The sequence below is a fragment of the Balaenoptera ricei genome, chromosome 18 (genome assembly GCF_028023285.1).
Source record: "Balaenoptera ricei isolate mBalRic1 chromosome 18, mBalRic1.hap2, whole genome shotgun sequence".
NCBI classification, from domain to species: Eukaryota; Metazoa; Chordata; class Mammalia; order Artiodactyla; family Balaenopteridae; genus Balaenoptera; species Balaenoptera ricei.
The window spans coordinates 81,577,264-81,596,317 of NC_082656.1; the positions used below are offsets into that span (position 1 = coordinate 81,577,264).

Sequence of the window (19,054 nt, forward strand, 5' to 3'; positions counted from 1 at the left end):
TGTTGATTGTTCCTTTCTTTTCTTCCTTTGGCTTTGAGCTCCCTTGAATTTTCAGGAGAATCACAGCTGGTAATGTAGTGCTAGTTCTTGAAGCTACATGATATAGTCTGTTACATGTGGTTTCCATATTAGCTTTTTCGAAATGGTGACTTTGCTGCGAAGCGGATTCTGCTGCCCCACCAGTCAACCCCCTGAGAGTTGTAATTTCCTCCGTATCCATCACTATTGTAGAAGCTTCCATAGCCACCTCCACCACATCCTCTGCTGCTGCCATGACCACCTCGACCCCTGCGGCTGCTGCTTGCACGGCTACTACTAAAGCTAGGACTTCCAGAACTGCTACTTTGTCGATAGTCTCAGGCACCAAATCATCCACTCAATCTCTTAGAACGCCCATGACTGCTACCCTTGCAGTGGTGTTCATAAGCCATACTTTCTAACCAAGATGGCGCTTCTTGTTCAGCTTCAACAAGAGGAGCCAACAAATCCTTTGTGATATTTATATTTCTTTCATTGGAAAATGAGGTGGCAAGACCAAGGTTTCCTACACGTCCTGTATGGCCAATCCCATATACATATTCCTCAGTATCACTTGGCAAATCAAAATTGATAACATGTTTCACATTTGAAATGTCTAGTCCTCTTGCTGCCACAGCAGTAGCCACTAGAATTGGGCTTTTTCCTGAGCGGAACTGGTGAAGGGCTTCCTCTCTATCTCTCTGTGATCGGTCTCCATGGATACTGGTGCAAGCATATCCTTCATGGTATAAGAAATCCTCCAGAGAATCAGCACCCTTTTTGGTCTCCACAAAAACTGAAGTCAGTGAATCCTTCCCTGTGCATTTAAGTGGTCAAGCAGAAACGACCGTTTATCTGACTGTTCCACCCAAACTACTTTCTGCTTCTCGCCTGATTGGAATTTCATGTTCTAGAAATAAATGACTTACACTACTGCAGAGGGGGAAGGAAGGAAGATTAGTCATGCTTGCTCTGGATTTTTTTTTTTTTAAGTCCCAAAATTCCTTAATTAGGAAGTAAACGCAGTTGAAAAGAGCATTGACTCCTGCCTAGTAATTCCAGAACAGGGAATGTCTGTCTGCACCACACTGATGCTTCAGGTGGTTAGAAAGGCCAGTTCCCGGAACAAAGTCAAACCTGGACCATCACTTCTGTTTCGTATTAAAGCGAGAGGGCAAAGCCAGAGCAGTGTCGCAGAAGAAAGTAAACTTATTTAAAAGGGGGTATACGTATAATCATACATTGCATCCATTTTTAGAATTGTCTGTCTCTGTTTACAGTACCTTTAGCAAAATCTCAATCCTTCTAGTTATTGAGTGAGAACAAAAGACAGGCTGTTTATTCTGCCAACATTTTTGCCTTCGTGTTGGTTTTTCTTCCTCGTTGGGTTTAATTAACTAGAGTCTCTAAGGATAAACATAGAAGAAAAGGCAGCCTTCATGAGGTTTTTCTTAACTCCTCACGTTAAAAAGTTGTCTTAGCTCTCTATTCTTGCTAAGCATTTCATGTGTTAAAAGTTAGATCAATTTCCTGAAATTAAAAAATAAAACCTTGACATGTGATTCATACGTCACATACACTACAGACATACAGTGTTTGTAAACTAATCACTTGAAAATGATCTTTTTAATGTTACCTCAGGTCTCTTGTGTATCTATCTTGTGCAAACCTCTGTTGATTCTTTTATACTTTTTTTTAAACGGTGATAAAACACACATAACATGAAATTTACCATCTTAGCCATTTTTAAGTGTACAAGTCAGTAGCATTAAGAACATTCACATTGATGTGCAATCTCCATCCATCTCCAGAACTTTCTTCCTCATCCCAAAGTGAAGTTCTGTCCCATTAAACCGTAACTCCCTCTTCCCCTCTCCCAGCTCCTGGGAACCTCTAGTCTCTGTTTCTGTGAGTTTGCTTGTTTTAGGGACCTCACGTAAGTGGAGTCATACGGTATTTGTCTTTTTGTGACTGGCTGATCTCACTTAGCATAACGTCTGGAAGGTTCAGACATGTTGAAGCATGTGTCAGAATTTCCTTCCTTTTTGAGGCTGAATACTATTCCTGTACTTTTCTAAGTTATTGTTTTCAAGTTCAGCTTTGTTTTCTTGGCTGGTAGGTTTCGGTGGTTAGAGTCAAGTTTAGAAGAAGCACGTGGGCCCGTTGGCCGTGGGGCTTCTGTACTTGGGTCTCTACGATTGGTCCTCCCACTTCTGCGTGGCTCGCTGGTGGCCCCTCTCCTCTTGATGTGGGTCTTGCTTTCTGGCCGATGTTGACCACTCCCTGATAGAGTGGGTCCCTCGGGTGCACTGTTTCTGACACACTGAGCCCAAGGTCTCATCCTGCCCCAGTCCCCCCTCTGCTGAACCTCTCAATCTGAGAGAAGCCAACGGACAAAGGTATCGATCCAGTAAAAACCTGTAGCCAGTCCCCTGGAATTCTGTGGCGGCAGTTTGAGGGCCTTTAGCCACATCACTAGTTTGGATCCCAAAGACGGGCTTGCTTCAGGCTCACTAGCTACTCTGAGCTTCTCTTCTGCGTGGTCTGCATGGGAGCTGTCAGGATGCTGTAACCTGACACCCAGGAGGAGGAGGGGGTCCCAGAAGCAGCCACCTGCCAGGGGTGACATCGGGTATTGGCATGAGGAGCCTCTGGGATGCCTGGCACCCATCTTGCTCTGGGTTTTTTCTCGTTTAACTTAGTGGTGCTAAATATGTCTCTTTAACTAACACTCATTCCTCTGCAATTGTGAGTCGCAGGGTTTAAACGAGTGAGCAGCAGGGAAGCCGAGGGGCCAGCCAGAGGGTCAGAGTCCCAGACAGAAAGTCAGCAGAGGTGGCTCTTGCCGCCTCTGCTGTGCTCATGATGGGAGGGCAGGCACAGGCGCCGTGGAAAACTCCTAAGGAGGGAGCGCTTGCTCTTCTGCCGAACCTGAGCCAGAGCCCTGTGAGCTCCAGGGTCACGGTCCTGGGAGCCCAGTATCCAGTGCAGGTCCAGCGTGGGAGCTGGGATCTGACTCACAGCCCAGACAGACGCCAGCAGGAGGGAAGCAAGCTGGGAAGACGGGAGTCCTGGTCAGAACTGGCACGCAGTGTTTGGGGACTTTTTGTTCAGAATCCCAGCACGAATCATGCTGCTCAGGGCCAAAGGCACATCCCGCAGAAACGCGCACCTGCGGCCACTGATGCAGTCTCCTTTCTCACTCTCCACTCGATTTGAACTGCTGCATGAAAACTACTGGGGTAGATAGACGATGACGGCTTGTCTGCAAAGTCAAACTAATGCAAAATATGCTTCCTCTGCAAGACAGGGTGCCAGCTGTCTCCTGGCGGCATTCGGCCAGTGAGATCTGCAGGCTGAGCTGGACTTTTTCTTCAGGGCAGAGGAGGTTGGCCAGTGGCCTCCTTTGTACTTCTGGAAACTCTGTCGAGGGTAAGAATGTGGAAAGTGGACCAGGGACCAAACCGATGGAATGGGGAGAGGTCATTCAAACCCCTACTTATCAGGCAAGGTGATAACTGAACTTGGCCCCGTGACGCCCTCCCTACTGGGCCCGGGATCGTGAGGCCGCTGGGGGAAGGGGGGCTTGACTGGGAAGTCACCCTCCCCTGGAAACGCCGATCGCTGACACAGAGTCCACAGAAAGCACATCAGATGCTGCTCCGAGATCCTGGCTAGAGTCGGAAGAGCTGAGCCAGAGCAGCGCTGGGCAGACTGTGCGTTTGATTCCACAGATTCAGACTCTACAGGCCTGGCAGGGCCTGGGACTCTGCATTTCTCACCCACTCCCAAGTGACGTGCTGCTGCTGGTCCAGGGACCACAGTTTGGGTAGCAAGTCTTAGACAGTTGTCTCTAGGGCCTTGTGATTCTGTTTGCCCTTTGAATAGTCACCTCCCCACCATCAAAGAACGTACCCCCGGGCTTGTTTCCCCCAAAATGTCCTGCCAGTCTTCTAAAATGCTGCCAAAAAAGCACGCTCCGCTCGCTTGCTTGCCCAGGCGATTTTTGGAAAACTAGAGATAAGAGAAAGATCGTTTTCATCTGCTGTTCTCTGGAAGGGTTAAGGAATTTCTCTCTTTGCTAAGCATATTATCTTTTGACATGTCGGGCTGGCTGAGGCCTCCCGGGGTCATGTCCTGCCTGAGAGCAAGTTTGACCCTGAGCGTTGCAAAAACAGCCTGTTTGGGGAGGGAAGGGGCCGGGAGAAGGGGCCTCGTGGCCTATTTCATGAAAACACATTTATCCCCATAAAAAAACGGGCCTTCTTAACACCATCAGCTTTAGGTCATCATCATTTGAACAGTTTAACCCAAAGGGTGTACGTAGTGATCAGAAATCAACACATTTCAGAGTAACTGTTTAGAGCCAAGTGTTAGAAACAGAAAACAACACTCCTGCGTCATGGAGAGTTTACTTGAAGCCTGTTTCCTGTTGAAATGAAATTGGAAGCACACTCCCTCCACCCACTTCTCTCTCTGAGTTGTTCGAGGAGCTCTGTTCCTCGTGGAATGACACTTGATTTTCCCCAGTGATGGTCAGTCATGCGTTTGACCGTCTCTGGTTAAAGCATCTACCAAACGGAGTCCTTTGGAAAATTCCATGTAAGACAAGCATATATTAGAGATAAAAGCAAAGATTAAGTAGGCAGACCTATTAGGCAAATGTCTACAAAGGAAATCATTTCGGAAGATTAGTGAATGGAGGTAGTGAACCCTTGATTTGCACAATGACCGAGGTCCCTCCTGTAGACTTTAATCACGTGGTCCCTTTGTGCATCTTTATTCCTGAAGGTTTCCTGTCTCCTTCAAGGTACAGAATTTGTACTTTGCCTGTGGTGGGGGCGGAGGGGCAGGTGTCCCCTCCCAGAACTTCATTCTAAGTCATTTGCTTAGAGCTCAGATGACATTTGCCCAGCAACCTGAGGGGAGGAGGAGCTTCAGACTTGGGAGTCCGGCTCCTGTGGCTTCATGAACTGTGACCTTGGGTGAGATCTTCAGGTCCTCCTCTGCAGAATGAGTTTATAATCCTCCCTCAGCTAGATGCTGAAAGGACTAAATTCCGTAAGGTGCATAAAGCACCGCACACAGTGCCTGGTGTAGAGTAAACACCCCTACAGGTGCCGTGATTGCTGTTCTCTCCCCTGAACTCAATGATCCCTTGAACTTGACCAGGTCCCTCCTTGCCGCTCTCCCTGGTGACAGCCCCTCTGCATCCCTGAGTCGTGGAGCCTTGGCAGGTAACTCCAAAGGCTTTTCGGTGGAGAGATGCTCCTTCAGTGTCTCTCTCCCTCCGCATATGGCAGGCCCCAGGTGTGTCTTAGGTAGGCTGTTCGTGGACATGAGTTACTTGAGTTTTCACTGATCCCGGTTTGCAGGGGCCCCTTCTCAGGCTCCTGTGGCCTTCACGACAGGGGTTCCGCAGAGACTCGGGCTCTAACTCAGGCCCGGCTCCTCCCACTGCCCCACACTGTGTCCAGCTGCCTCCTTAGTGATTCTGATCCTTTTAGGTCATGTCTAGGGGGCTCCATCTACATCCAGCGTCTTGATTCCTAATCTGTTCATTTACGTGGCAGCAAGAGGATAACACGGTCTTAGCTTGACTGTTGGGTTATTGCTGAAAAATCAGTGAAACTCACAGCCTCAGATGGCAGCTCATAAGCCAACTGAAAAACTTGACCAGTCTGTGCCCAAAAGAGCCTGACCATGGGTAGATAACAAGCTTGGGTTGAAGGTAAAGCCCTGTTCAGTGTAGACCCCTTTTGCCCCCAGAAGCTTAAAGCAACATTCACTTAGTCACTTGTAGAGACTCAGCTTCAGACACCTGTGCCTTTTCCAACACACATGCATTCACCACCCCCCCCACATCTGCTGCCTCCCAACCTGGGTGGCCCTCTCCCGAGGGACCCCTGTTTCAGCCACTTTGATGGGTTGTCATCTGGAGGGTTCCTGGCATTCACATCTCGGCTTCACCAGCCACTCTACGTGGGTTAGTTCACTGCCCCCCACTGGCTGGCTTCCGTCCACATGTTCAGGTCCTCACCCCACCCCCTACCCAGGGCTCAGCACACACCGTCACCTTCTCTGCGTAGTGAAGACAGCTTCTCCCCACATCGCTGACCACACGGGATCCCATCCAGCAAACAACTGTTACATCACCACTGCCACCCAGCCAGCCAGCCTGGCCCATCCATCTCAGGGTCAAAACGGCCCTGCGTTTTACATTCGATTCTTGCCATTAAGAACTGAGAGTGCCGTAGAGTGGTCCTCTCAAATGGCCCCAGGTGTTTGGTTTTGTTTTCTTAATTGAACATCATAGTTTATTTTTTTATACACATACATATACCTATTCTTCTTCAGATTCTTTTCCCATATAGGTTCTTACAGAATATTGAGTAGAGTTCCCTGTGCTCTACAGCAGGTCCTTGTTGATTATCTAATTTTTAAGCTCATGTCTTTTTATAATGAAGAGCTGGAGATGGGGTGCTGGAATGAAAAACAAAGAAATCCAGCTTGAAGTAGTTGGCTTTTGTTGTTTCAAGAGAGGAATTCACTCTGTGGGTGTCACTGAAGCGTTAAAGTCCCCCAGCAGCCCTAGAGAAATAGTTCCCCTGCTGTGACCCACACCCAGCTAATTTTGTTTTTATCGTTAGTTAAGGCACTGGTTCCTAGGGAAGTTTTAGCCCTTGGACGTCATCTTTTAAAAATTTGCCCTTTAAAACAAAATTGTGAACATAAACAGCTTTTCGTGGTCACATACACAAAATTATTATTTTCCCATAGACTTAGTAAGGTCTAAATAGATTTTTATAACATTTTCCTACAATTTTACTTATGAAACAGCGTCAGTATTTTCAATGATTGTTAGGTGATGGTAGAATTCTAAACTATAAATCATGTACCGTAAACCTCCTTAATCTAGACTAATAATTGTGACTTTGTCTTCAGTAAACTATAGGTAAGAAGTTTTCAGTTAATATGGATAGTCTGAAAAAGTTAATCGGAAGATTCTTAATCTGCTTAAGAAAACAAATCTCCTTCAGACACTTCTGAAGCACTCATTTACCTGCACAAAATAATTTGTTCCTGATAAGCGTTATCGGTTTGTTTAAACCACCCTGAAGAACCTCTATCTGAGGGCCATGACTTCTTAGCTGGATTGTTGACTTGTTTTTTTTTTTTTTTAAAGTAAAATTTTGTTTCTCTTTTCAAAATTCCTCAAATCAGATATTTTTTCCTGTTCAATCTAATCCTTCCACATTAAATAAAACTAGTCCAAATTTTCACTCTGGTTTGGCATTGAGGAAGAGCCAAACTAGGCTGATCAAGTTCAGTGAAACAAATGCGGTATAAGCAGAGACTTGCCTGTTAAGCATTTTATTATCTTTCTCTATTTCATTCCTTTCTTTCATGAAATATGAAAATAAAACACTGGGCTTTCAGAAGAAATTGAAGGTGCAGATATATAGTTCAACGTGCTAACAGCATGTTTAATTCAATGATTGTACCATATGAAAGATGATATATAAGGAAATTTTCCTTGTGAAGGGGTCATCCTTAGGTGTCAAAGCTCAGCAGGTAAGACCTTAGGGATCAACTAGTCCAAACTCTTCCTAAAGGTAAGTTTGGGGCCCAGAGAGGTACAGACACCGGCCTGTAACCACACAGCCAGCTCCTGGTAGAATTGTAAACCCAAGCCCTAGTCAAGTGCCAGCCTTGATAAACTAATGCTGTCATCTAATTTCACTGATTAAGTCATTTTATATATTAGATCATTTTTTTTGAGTAAATTACATGATTCACTGTTTTTAAAGGCTTGTTTTGGAAATGGTGAACAAAACATTCTACCAAGTCAAACCCATTGATCATCATAGAACTATATCATGGAACAAAGCTCCTACTTCACTGAGATCCCATACTATGGCAAAGATAAATTCTTCTATTTTAGTACAATATGTTTAAAGTCCATAACCAGTAAAGAGATTAAAAAATCATGCTCATCTGAACAAGATGCATAAGTAAATTAAATGGAGGAAGTCTAGACCTATGAACAAGTCGATGGTAACATTACTTCAATCCCTGGGGTATTTGATTTTTTAAACGCTAGTGGTTTGAAAGCCATACTAGACTTAAAGGAGTGTAAGGCACCACATTAACTCTTTCATCACTCTGTACACCTCCAAGAACAATCCCCCATCACTGACATCACCTGGAGTTCACCTGAGTTTTGATTCCTTGAAGTTAGAAAGACTAAATTCTTAAGAATACCTAACTTAGAGAATCCAGAACGCTGAGATGAGACTCCTGACATACCGAAGGCTTTCTTTTTTTTTTTTTTTTTTTTTTTTATGTTTTTTTGGTTTTTGGCTGTGAGGCATGTGGGATCTTAGCTCCCCGACCAGGGATCAAACCCACACCCTCTGCATTGGAAGGCAAAGTCCCAACCACTGGACTGCCAGGGGAGTCCCCCGAAGGCTTTCTTAAAAGTCCTAGACAATAGTGAGAACCACTAGGAAGGGGCGAGGTGGGAATTCATGGCTCTGGAGAGAGAATACACAGAAGATAATCAACAAGAGACAGAAGATGTGGTATTTGGAGGGTAGGCGACCTCAGTGTCCCTGGATGCTGCAAAAAAAAACCCTGCCCTCTTGTCCTTATTCCTGATTATCTTATATATTTCTTATAGTTCTTTTGTAGCCATCATCTCCTTTAATCCTCACAGCAGCCTTGTAAATAGACGGAACAGGTGCAGTCATCTTATTTACCGCTGAAGCGAAGGGGAGCCAGAGGGATTCAGTAACATGCTAATAACGTCACTAGGTTGTGATAGAGCTGGTGTTGGATCCCTCCTTTTTCTTGAAGGGTTTGTCCCGAGCAGATTATTCCAGATTCATGCAGCTCCGTGGACATTTCCATGTGCTATTCCCAATCACCCACAAAAGAAATAAAGGACTATTATAACCACCATGATGTTGGTAGGAAAAGAGAGCAAAGTGCATAATTCCATCACGGCTAGAGGAGGAATCTTTAGAACGCGCCAAACTATATCTTATGAAGCCGGCTTTTCATCTCTTAATGGCAAAGCCAAGGGTGGCAGATGCACTAAGTATATTGCTTCCACACAGTAAGCATTTTATTTTTCTTTAAATACTAACTGCTCTTTTTTCAAATCTGAGGAACCCTGTAAGAATTTTCTTATGAAATGGGATGGATGCTGTGTTTTACCATGAAAGATTTCAAGGCTCTCCACGGCCCCTTTAACTGCGGATGGCACTTGATTTTGTTTTGCAGGTCCCTCTTACGGCTGCTTGACTTCATCTCAAGCAAGCTAAATAAAGGAATTTTCATTATTATAACGGTCACTAAGCAGACAACTGGCGTGTCAGCGTTTAGAAGGGGATGCGGTGTTAGGGCAAGGGTGGAAAGATACTGCTGTAACTCGATGTTTTACTTGAGTGGCTTCATTGTGGACGTGGGTGGCAAGTTGGAATGAAGCTGGGGGGTGGGGGGAGGAACAGTACAACGCAGAGCCCTTCGCAGCCACAGTGCCAGCTTGATTGGGCCAAATCCCCTGAAATCTATTGAGACTCCCCATCTGTTTGTTCACAATTCATCTAAGCAACTCTGAAAACTGCCTGAAACCTCCTCGGGCCAGTATTTCTGGGATTCTCTTATGGTTCAAAGCAAAGTGCATCTCTTTGTTTGCCCAGGTTTCCAGTACTAGCCGTCCACCTCCCTCCTGAAACGCTGCTCTGAGCCGCATGCTTCTGTTTGATCCATTGTAGATGCTGTACCGTATAGGTACCATAGAGCTGGGTGACTTGGCCCTGTTCCTTTGAATTAAAGACCTCCTGTTCGGTGCAATTAGTTTCCAAAACAGCAATTAAGAAGAGTTTTCTCCCAGGAACTGGCAGCAAGGTTGCCTGTCTTGACCTATTTTGGCTGACTGATTCTTCCCTACATAGTTTGGTAATCAGGCTACTGGCTATTTCGCCGCCTGCATTCCTCTACCTTGTGTCTTACATCTTCTTCACTTCTACATAAAATAGCTACTCACCAAAATGCTATTTCAGTAGTCTGTGGGCGTTCAGGTTCTCTTGGGGTCAGTGATAATTTTTTCTTTCCATGTAGCTTTTTAGAAAAGGAAATGTACTGCTACTATTTTCTTCTAGAAAGATCCCAAAGCTCTTAAATCATCCTCCAAAGATCCACTTGAACATTGTATACTGGACCTAAAATACACCTATAAAACCGTGTGATAATGCCAGACAGTAACAAAGTTAAAATTGCTGGCATAAGACAATTGAACTATCAATCAGTATATAGTTCCCAGTTCCTTTGAGACTCATTGTCAAAGTGGTGACAAGAACAAGATTACTTGGGAGATAGCAGACCTACCCAGAATCTCCATAATATGTTTTTCGGCAGCAAGTTTCCATCTTACTCATTTCAGAGATTTCCACGTTGTTGAAAAGAAGGGCAGGTCATAATTTTCCCTGCTTGTCAATAGTGGGCAAGGCCACCACAGAATTGGAGCTATTGGGCAATCTGCCGGGCTCAGCTGCCTTGAGCCACGAAAACTCAGGCCCGACCCTCGTTCATCAGCCCTGACTGGGGTGGTGATGAGAGGGTGGGCGGGGGGTGTTCCAGCAGACCCCGACAGCTCTCAGATGCAGATCATTTACAACCACAGAGCCCTGTTTCTAAGACTAAGGGCCGTAGTAGGAATGAGGCAATACTCCAAAAACGAATTCAGAACAACCAGCAGAAGAATTTGATGTCTTACATTTACCCTTGCAGTATTTGTATTTCCCTGATTCCTGATGAGGTCAAGCACGTTTGTGTGTATTTATTGGCCATTTGGATATTCTCTCCTGTGATCACAGGTTTGAGAATTGTGCCTAATTTTCTCCTGAATGTCTCTATTCCTACTGACTTGGAGCCCTTTATTCTAAATACAAGCCCCTGTTTGGTTACATGTGTTAGAAGTACTTTGTTTCACTCTGTGGTTTACTTTTACTCTCTCTTAATGAAGTCCTTTGATGAGCTGGCACCTCAAATTTTAATGTAGTCCAGTTTCTCCATCTTTTCATGGTTAGTGCTTTCCCAAACTCGTTAACTCTAAAAGTTTACTAGAGATGCAATCATGTTATCTGCAAATGATGGCTTCACAACTTCCTTTTTAGTCCTTATACCTCTTCTTTCTTTCTTTCTTTTTCTTGCTTTATTGTACTGTCTAGAATACATTAGCAATATCAAGCCAGGAAGTGCTTTTTAACGCCCTACGTATTATGTATACTTCACCAGTAGGCTTTGAGATGGATGTTAGAACCTACACAAGCTGTTTTCAGAATCCAAGCTCACCTTTAAAATTATCTGATCCCTTTTTCTTGTCTTATTGCTGTGGCTAGGACTTCCAAAACTATGTTGAATAAAAGTGGCAAGAGTGGGCATCCTTGTCTTGTTCCTGATCTTAGAGAAAATGCTTTCAGCTTTTCACCATTGAGTATGATGTTAGCTGTGGGTTTGTCATATATGGCCATTATTATGTTGAGGTATGTTCCCTCTATGCCTACTTTCTGGAGAGTTTTTATCATAAAGTATTATTGAATTTTATCAAAAGCTTTTTCTGCATCTATTGAGATGATCATATGGTTTTTATTCTTCAATTTGTTAATGTGGTGTATCACATTGATTGATTTGCAGATATTGGAAAGTCCTTGCATCCCTGGGATAAATCCCACTTGATCATGGTGTATGATCCTTTCACTGTATTGCTGGGGTTGGTCTGCTAGTATTTTGTTGAGGATTTTTGCATCTATGTTCATTGGTGATATTGGCCTGTGGTTTTCTTTTTTTGCTATATCTTTGTCTGGTTTTGGTATCAGGGTGATGGTGGCCTCATAGAATGAGTTCAGGAGTAGTGCTTCCTCTGCAACTTTTTGGAATAGTTTCGGAAGGATAGGTGTTCACTCTTCTCTAAATGCTTAGTAGAATTCACCTGTAAAGCCATCCGGTCCTGGACTTTTGTTTGCTGGGAGTTTTTAAATTACTGATTCAATTTCAGTACTGGTAACTGGTCTGTCCATACTTTCTATTTCTTTCTGCTTCAGTCTTAGGAGATTGTACCTTTCTAAGAATTTGTCCATTTCTTCTAGGTTGTCCATTTTATTGGCCTGTGTATAACTGAATCACTTTGCTGTATACCTGAAACTAACACAACATTATAAATCAACTGCATTTCAATTAAAAAAATTTTTTAATAAAATTGTATGATCCCCAAAATAGCTTACTGGGCGATCATATGATAGAAAATACCATAGGAAACAACTTTCCAAGCCCACCTTGCCTTTAATCAGGTTTAGATCAGAGATTCAAATACAGAGAGAAGTAAACTAGGGACAAGGTGATAGTGGCAGCACCACGAACCAATGCTGTTACTACTGTTGTGAAATAAGCGTGACAACTCCCTCTACATGGCGCTTTCTCATGTGGCACTGTTTCCTCTCCTCTGTCATTTTAATAGAGGAATCAGTTTTTATGTTTGGACTATGTTTTGCCGTCCTTAGGAGTGATGTTCTGAAAGGTGAGCAGTGACTCCCCCAGCATCACCTGGTTTCCTGTGTGGCTGGCCTGGGGCGTGTTTGTCACATCAGCAGTGTTCTCAAATGTGTACTTACTTCCAGCAACGGTAAAGTCTAACACGGTGATACTTCCAGAAGCCCAAATTCCATTGGTAGTTATGTAAATCCTATCTCTGAGCCAGCAAGAAAGTGGGTGTGAGAGGTTCCAGTGTCCTCGCAGGAGCCAACAGGGCTTGCTTCTGGAAAGGATGTGTTCCACCAACTGAAAGAGGTAGAAGGTAGAGGAGATTGTAGTTATGCCAAAGGTCTACCCATCACCCTAAGAAATTGTTTTGAGAGTCAAAGAAAACCCCCCGCTCTGCACCAGCCATGCCCACATTCCACCTCTGATTTATGACCACTCCAGGGGTGTGGCTGCCATTTGATGGGTCCTACTTCTGTAACTTGGAACTGTGTCTCTATGGCAGCCCTCCATGTCCTTCTGCTTTGGCCCCATCTGTGGGCAGAAATGTCCTTCACGTCATCACAGAAAGATAACTATTTTTTGTTAATAAGGTCCTCTCTGCACTTAGAAAACATGATGACTCTCCACGCCCTGCTGCAGCCCTGATCCCCATGCCACGTCCAGCCTGCATGACTGAGCCCAGGTCCTCCTGATGGGCTTGCAGTGAGATTGGGAACAGCTGAGCCTCTTCCCTTCCTGAGAGGGTGTGCGTTCTTGCACCCGCACACATGTTGGGTCCTCTCTCTCCGCACCTGTCTCTTTTCTAACTCTCTGCATAGGGAGCAGTGTTTGGAAGCACTTTTCTTCCTCTCCAGACATTTCCTAACTTCTCTAGGATGGGTTGTGACTCCAGACAGAACACGCCCCTCTGGTGACAGCACAGCTCCCCTGAGTGGAGGGAAGGATGCCCGCATCTGAGCAGTGCCTACCTTTTCCTGGAGAACCTGATCACCTGCTCCCGTGTGATATCGGCACAGCCCTTTGCACTTTTCTAGTCATGCTTCTCTAAGGGAGACTCGTCATAACGATTCCGAGGCCAGAAGGCTCCACAAATGAATTTCAACTTCTTTTCGTTTTTTTTTACTCCTTTATGTTTTTTTTTTCCTTTTTTTTAACTGTTTATTTTATATTGGAGTATAGTTGATTAACAATGTTATGTCAGTTTCAGGCGTACAGCAAAGTGATTCAGTTATACATATACATGTATCTATTCTTTTTCAAATTCTTTTCCCCTTTAGGTCATTACAGAATATTGAGCAGAGTTCCCTGCGCTATACAGTAGGTCCTTGTTGGTTATCCATTTTAAATATAGCAGTGTGTACATGTCAGTTACAAACTCCCAGTCTATCCCTCCCCCCACCCCACCCTTCCCTCCTGGTAACCATAAATTCTTTCTCTAAGTCTGTGAGTCTGTTTCTGTTTTATAAATAAATTCATTTGTATCATTTTTTTTAGATTCCACATATAAGTGGTATCATATGATATTTCTCTTTCTCTGTCTTACTTCATTCAGTATGACAGTCTCTAGGTCCATCCATGTTGCTGCAAATGGCATTATTTCATTCTTTTTAATGGCTGCGTAATATTCCATTGTATATACGCACCACATCTTCTTTATCCATTCATCTGTCGATGGACACTTAGGTTGCTTCCATGCCATGGCTATTGTAAACAGTGCTGCAATGAACATTGGGGCGCATGAATTTTGACTTCTTGGTTTGTTTATCTCAACCCTCTGGGCAAGCCTGCTCCCTGATAGCCGTGGACACTCCAGGAAACGGGGGTGAGCTTCTCCCCAGTCCCCGGCACTTTCCCAGCTCCTGCCAACTGTGGATGACCCCTTCTGGGTCTGAATGTCACCCTCCCCTGCCTGGAGGATTCTACCTGCCCACAGAAGCCTCTGGCATATGGCACCCATTCAGGATGCTGAGATTTCCCACTGGGACATGATCACTCCCGTGTCTGAATTCCCTTGCCAGTTTTCTGTACTTTTATTAAGGCCCTTAGACAGTCACATCTGCTTTGCTGTATAGTTGTGGTTACAAATAGTTAATAAGACTTAATGCCGTCCAGGTCGTATCCAGACTAGACCCTGGGCTAAGTGCCTTACACACCTTAGCTCACGTTACCTCCAGGGTCACTCTGTGAGGTATGAACTAATATATCCTCGTGTTACAGGCGAGGAAGCTGAGGCCTGGGAAGTTGGTGAGTGGTGGGGCCTGACTCCCACGCTCACTCCATCTCACCGCCCCCCTGGTCTGAACCTGCCATGAGTTCAGAGTATGCAGAACTTGGCACGTTGAGTGTGTGTCCCCAGAGTGCCAAGTCCTGCCCATAGGGGAGGTTAATAAATGCTTATGACACAAATACAGACCTCGTTTCTGTTTGGGGAGCTGAGTAGCATTTGCCATTAGGTTAAGCTGTGGGGTAGATCTTCCTGGGAGCCGGTCAGGGGCCATCACTGCGGACTTTGACATTCAAAGAGAGACCTAGCTTGTGAAGCACTTGTTCATCTGTTGTGTGTTTTTTTGTTTGTCAGGCACCCAGGCGTGGCCTGCATCTAAGCCTTTATGAGCATTATTGCCACATGCGTGTCTGAATGTACTTGCGTTGTGTACCCCTGGTTCTGTTCTGAAGACTTCCTTTAGACCACAGAGTCATGACCTGCGTGACCAGGGAGGCCCATGGCCACATTCTGTTCACGCACGTTTTCGGTGTGAGTGGAATCCAGGTTTCACACGTGGGACCCGGTTCCCAAGCTGAGGAGCGTTCCGTTTCCTTGTCCCCATCGTGGTCACGGCTCCCTCCTTCGAGATGTTCATTAGCTAAACAGATTCGTTCCTTGCAGAGTAGATTTATAACCTGGGAAACTTGGGGAAATTTCCGTGCAGAATATTGTGGCAATGGTTAAGAAGATTTGGGTGCATCGCTTAAGAACAAATATTATTCAGCCAACATATTATGAATGTTTTGTTTATGAAGAGCTTCTAGTAGCATGAGGAAATGCTTAATGTTAAGAAAAATGAGAGTGCAAAATTTTACATAAAGCATCATCTCAAAGATGTAGGAAGAAGTACAAGGGAAAAGACCACAGGAAAGATGCTGAAATGTCTTCTGCCCAGAACTGGGCCTCTCCGGCCTCCACAGGCCGATCCTGCATGAGCCCATCCCTAAGACCTGTCCTCATTTGAGGGAGGAGAAAGGTAACCAGCCTGGGACCAAGGGACATGGACCGTCCATCTGTCTGTCCCCTGCCTTGTGTTCACTTATGTCCTGCCCTGCAAAAGTAAGAATATTATTAACTCCTGTTAGCAATGCAATCTGACTTTACCTGTACTCAGTTCCTTTTAAACTATCTTTCCACCTAGAGCTGATATAAGTGAAAATAAAAACTAGGAAAGTTCACATCTGTGTCTATTCCCAGAGTTTAAAAACAAAAATAAAACAAAAAACCTTTTTCTTTATTTTGGTCTCTTTGCTATTTCAAATTATTTCCTCCTCTACTCTGGGACATTGATATAGAGAATTAAAAGTTGACCATTTCCTCTTTTCCTGGAAAATATTCGAATGACTCTTTTTGATAACATGTCTGATTGTGTGTCTCAAGCATAGCCAATTTTTTATGAACATGCAGGGAATTATAACAGCGCTACACTTGTGAAGTGGAATATAATGGCACTATTCATGAAAAGGGAGGAATTCAGAGCAAATGGGGAGTGCATATCAAAATGAAGTTGAACAGTAGGTTTTTATAGGCTCCTCAAAACACGATGCATTTTGGAGGACGGCAGAGGAAGCTGGGCTGCCCAGAGCCGCCCTTGGTCGAGGCCCGTCCTGCATTTTATTCCTGAGCCCTGCAGTGAGCCAGCCCAGGGCTGGAGTGGAGTAAAGGGCTAAACACACAATTGGTCCCTTTACTGGGGAAAGTGGGTCCCACTTTATCCGCATCAGGTTTTGCTGGAGGAACACAGGAGAGGGGCCTGGATGTCACCAGGCAACGTCACATCTGCGAAGAGCTTTTTGGGAGCTTCCTTCCTGAGGATGTTTGAACGTTTTATACACAGAGCCTCGACCCCAAGGACCATCTGAAACGTCAGTGTCTCGACACACAAAGCCGCTGGAAGCCTCCCGACATGGCAGTTCATCTCCTGCTCCTTCTGAGCGTTCACAGGGACACACCGGCTCCCGGGTAGCACAGAGATGCCTCACGTGCCCCAGGGCACACTCACACTGGTGCCCGTGTGGGTTACAGCACAAGTTCCCAGATGTTGCTCTGAAGACCGGTGCTGGGCAGCGATGACGTTTCAGTGGGCCAAGGAGAGATGAGGGGGAAGAATGAGAAGAGAGGTTATATTTGTATGTGTATGTATGTGACACGCACTCCATGGTTATAGTATTTTGCATACATAGACGTATAACATTTGCTCGCTACTCCTACATACGTAAGTTTCTGGTGATGCAGCCCTATGGTAATGAGTCCGTAGTTCTGGAGTGGGGCGTGGGCACTGGAACTTCTAAAAGCACCCAAGATGATGCAAGTAATCAGAAACCACGGGTCTGGTGAAGAAGATGCTGTGCTCTGCTATTTGGAATCATAAAAATAAGATTTAAAATAGGGTGTCCCAACCAAAAATACCCAGTGATGGCCCACAGCTAATGGGCAGCAGAGAGACAAGCCTAAACAGTGGTCCAGCTGCACCTGCCCTGGCCGGGAGGGAGCTGGTCCCAGGCCCAGGACGACAGGCCAGCGGGCGGGGCTCCAGGCCAGGGATTGAAAGTGGAATTGGATCAGGGGTCAGAAGGGAAACCGCTCGTGGCAGGTCAAGGCGGGTTGCCTTGGAACTCCCTTGGCCAGGTCCTGAGTCACAGCCTGTGCTTTTGAAGGCCTGGGCATGGACGTCTGGCACCGGGCCTCACCCTGGTGGCCGTAAAGCTCCCCCTCCGTGTGGCTGACCACAGCGGCCCTCCAGGACCGACACTGGTGCTGGTGAGAACTGGAAGCACTGGTGCTGGTGAGAACTGGAAACACCGGTGCTGGTGAGAACTGGAAACACCGGTGCTGGTGAGAACTGGAAACACCGGTGCTGGTGAGAACTGGAAACACCGGTGCTGGTGAGAACTGGAAGCACTGGTGCTGGTGAGAACTGGAAGCACTGGTGCTGGTGAGAACTGGAAACACTGGTGCTGGTGAGAACTGGACGTGCTTGGGCTCCAGAAGGCATCGTGCTGTGTGTGCTGCATTCCCAGGACGTTTCTCGGAACAGCTTAGGGTAGAGCGAACGCTTCGACTGTTAAAAATACAGCACTGCTACTTGCGAAGGTTAAATGTAGCCCACTCGATGAAAATGCTTTGAAAGTGAAGAGCGTGATACCAACAGCTTGAAGTTACCATTCTTGTTGTCGCCTTGCTGTTTAATGAGGCTGGTGGCATAATTTTACAGAACTCTAGAACCGCAAGCGAAATTTTTCCAAGTGGGCCATCTATCACTCTAGGGGCTGTTCATTATTGCTAAATTATATCCTAAGCCGATTTTTTTAATTTATTTTTATTGAAGTATAGTTAATTTACAATGTTGTGTTAGTTTCAAGTGTACAGCAAAGTAATTCAGTTATACACACACACACACATATATATATATATATATATATATCTGTTCTTTTTCAGATTCTTTTCCATTATAGGTTATGACAAGATATTGAGTATAGTTCCCTGTGCTAAGCTGATGTGTTTTTTTTGTCTTTTTTGTTTTTAAACTGTGTGTCCCAACCTGGAGGGATTTGGTGAGGAGTTTTATAGCAATGGTGCAAGGGCGGGATTGGCAGTAAGGACTAGGGTATGTGAAGGGCCTGCACTCATTTAATCTGATCTCAGGTAGTCTTTTTTTTTTTTTAATATTTATTTATTTATTTGGTTGTGCCGGGTCTTATTTATTTATTTATTTATTTTTATATTTATTTTTGGCTGTGTTGGGTCCTCGTTTCTGTGCGAGGGCTTTCTCTAGTTGCGGCAAGCGGGGGCCACTCTTCATCGCGGTGCGCAGGCCTCTTCACTATTGCGGCCTCTCTTGTTGCGGAGCACAGGCTCCAGACGCGCAGGCTCAGTAGTTGTGGCTCACGGGCCTAGTTGCTCCGCGGCATGTGGGATCTTCTCAGACCAGGGCTCGAACCCGTGTCCCCTGCATTGGCAGGCAGATTCTCAACCGCTGCGCCACCAGGGAAGCCCTAAGCTGATTTTTAAGTTAGATTTTTTTTCATGAATGCTTACTGAGTCAACTTTATGGGCATCTTATAGTCTATAAACTTTTCATTAGTTGATTTTAATAATTAGAGATCAAGAATCTTCCATAACGTAAGGGAGGAAAGAATACTCAGGCAGTGAAAGCTGGACAGTTAGTCCACAGGAAAAACTCAAGCTGAGACTCTTAGGAAGGCACTGATGGGAATCCGTTAC

General features: G+C 45.1%; 1 protein-coding gene and 1 pseudogene across 3 annotated transcripts in view; one reads left to right on the forward strand and one right to left on the reverse strand.

Annotated features, from left to right (window-relative positions):
* COL4A2 (collagen type IV alpha 2 chain) overlaps positions 1-19,054 on the forward strand; it is a 384,139-nt gene that overhangs the window by 225,210 nt on the left and 139,875 nt on the right. The gene's annotated exons all lie outside the window — the stretch shown is intronic.
* On the reverse strand, positions 107-925 carry LOC132352707 (ATP-dependent RNA helicase DDX3X-like; annotated as a pseudogene).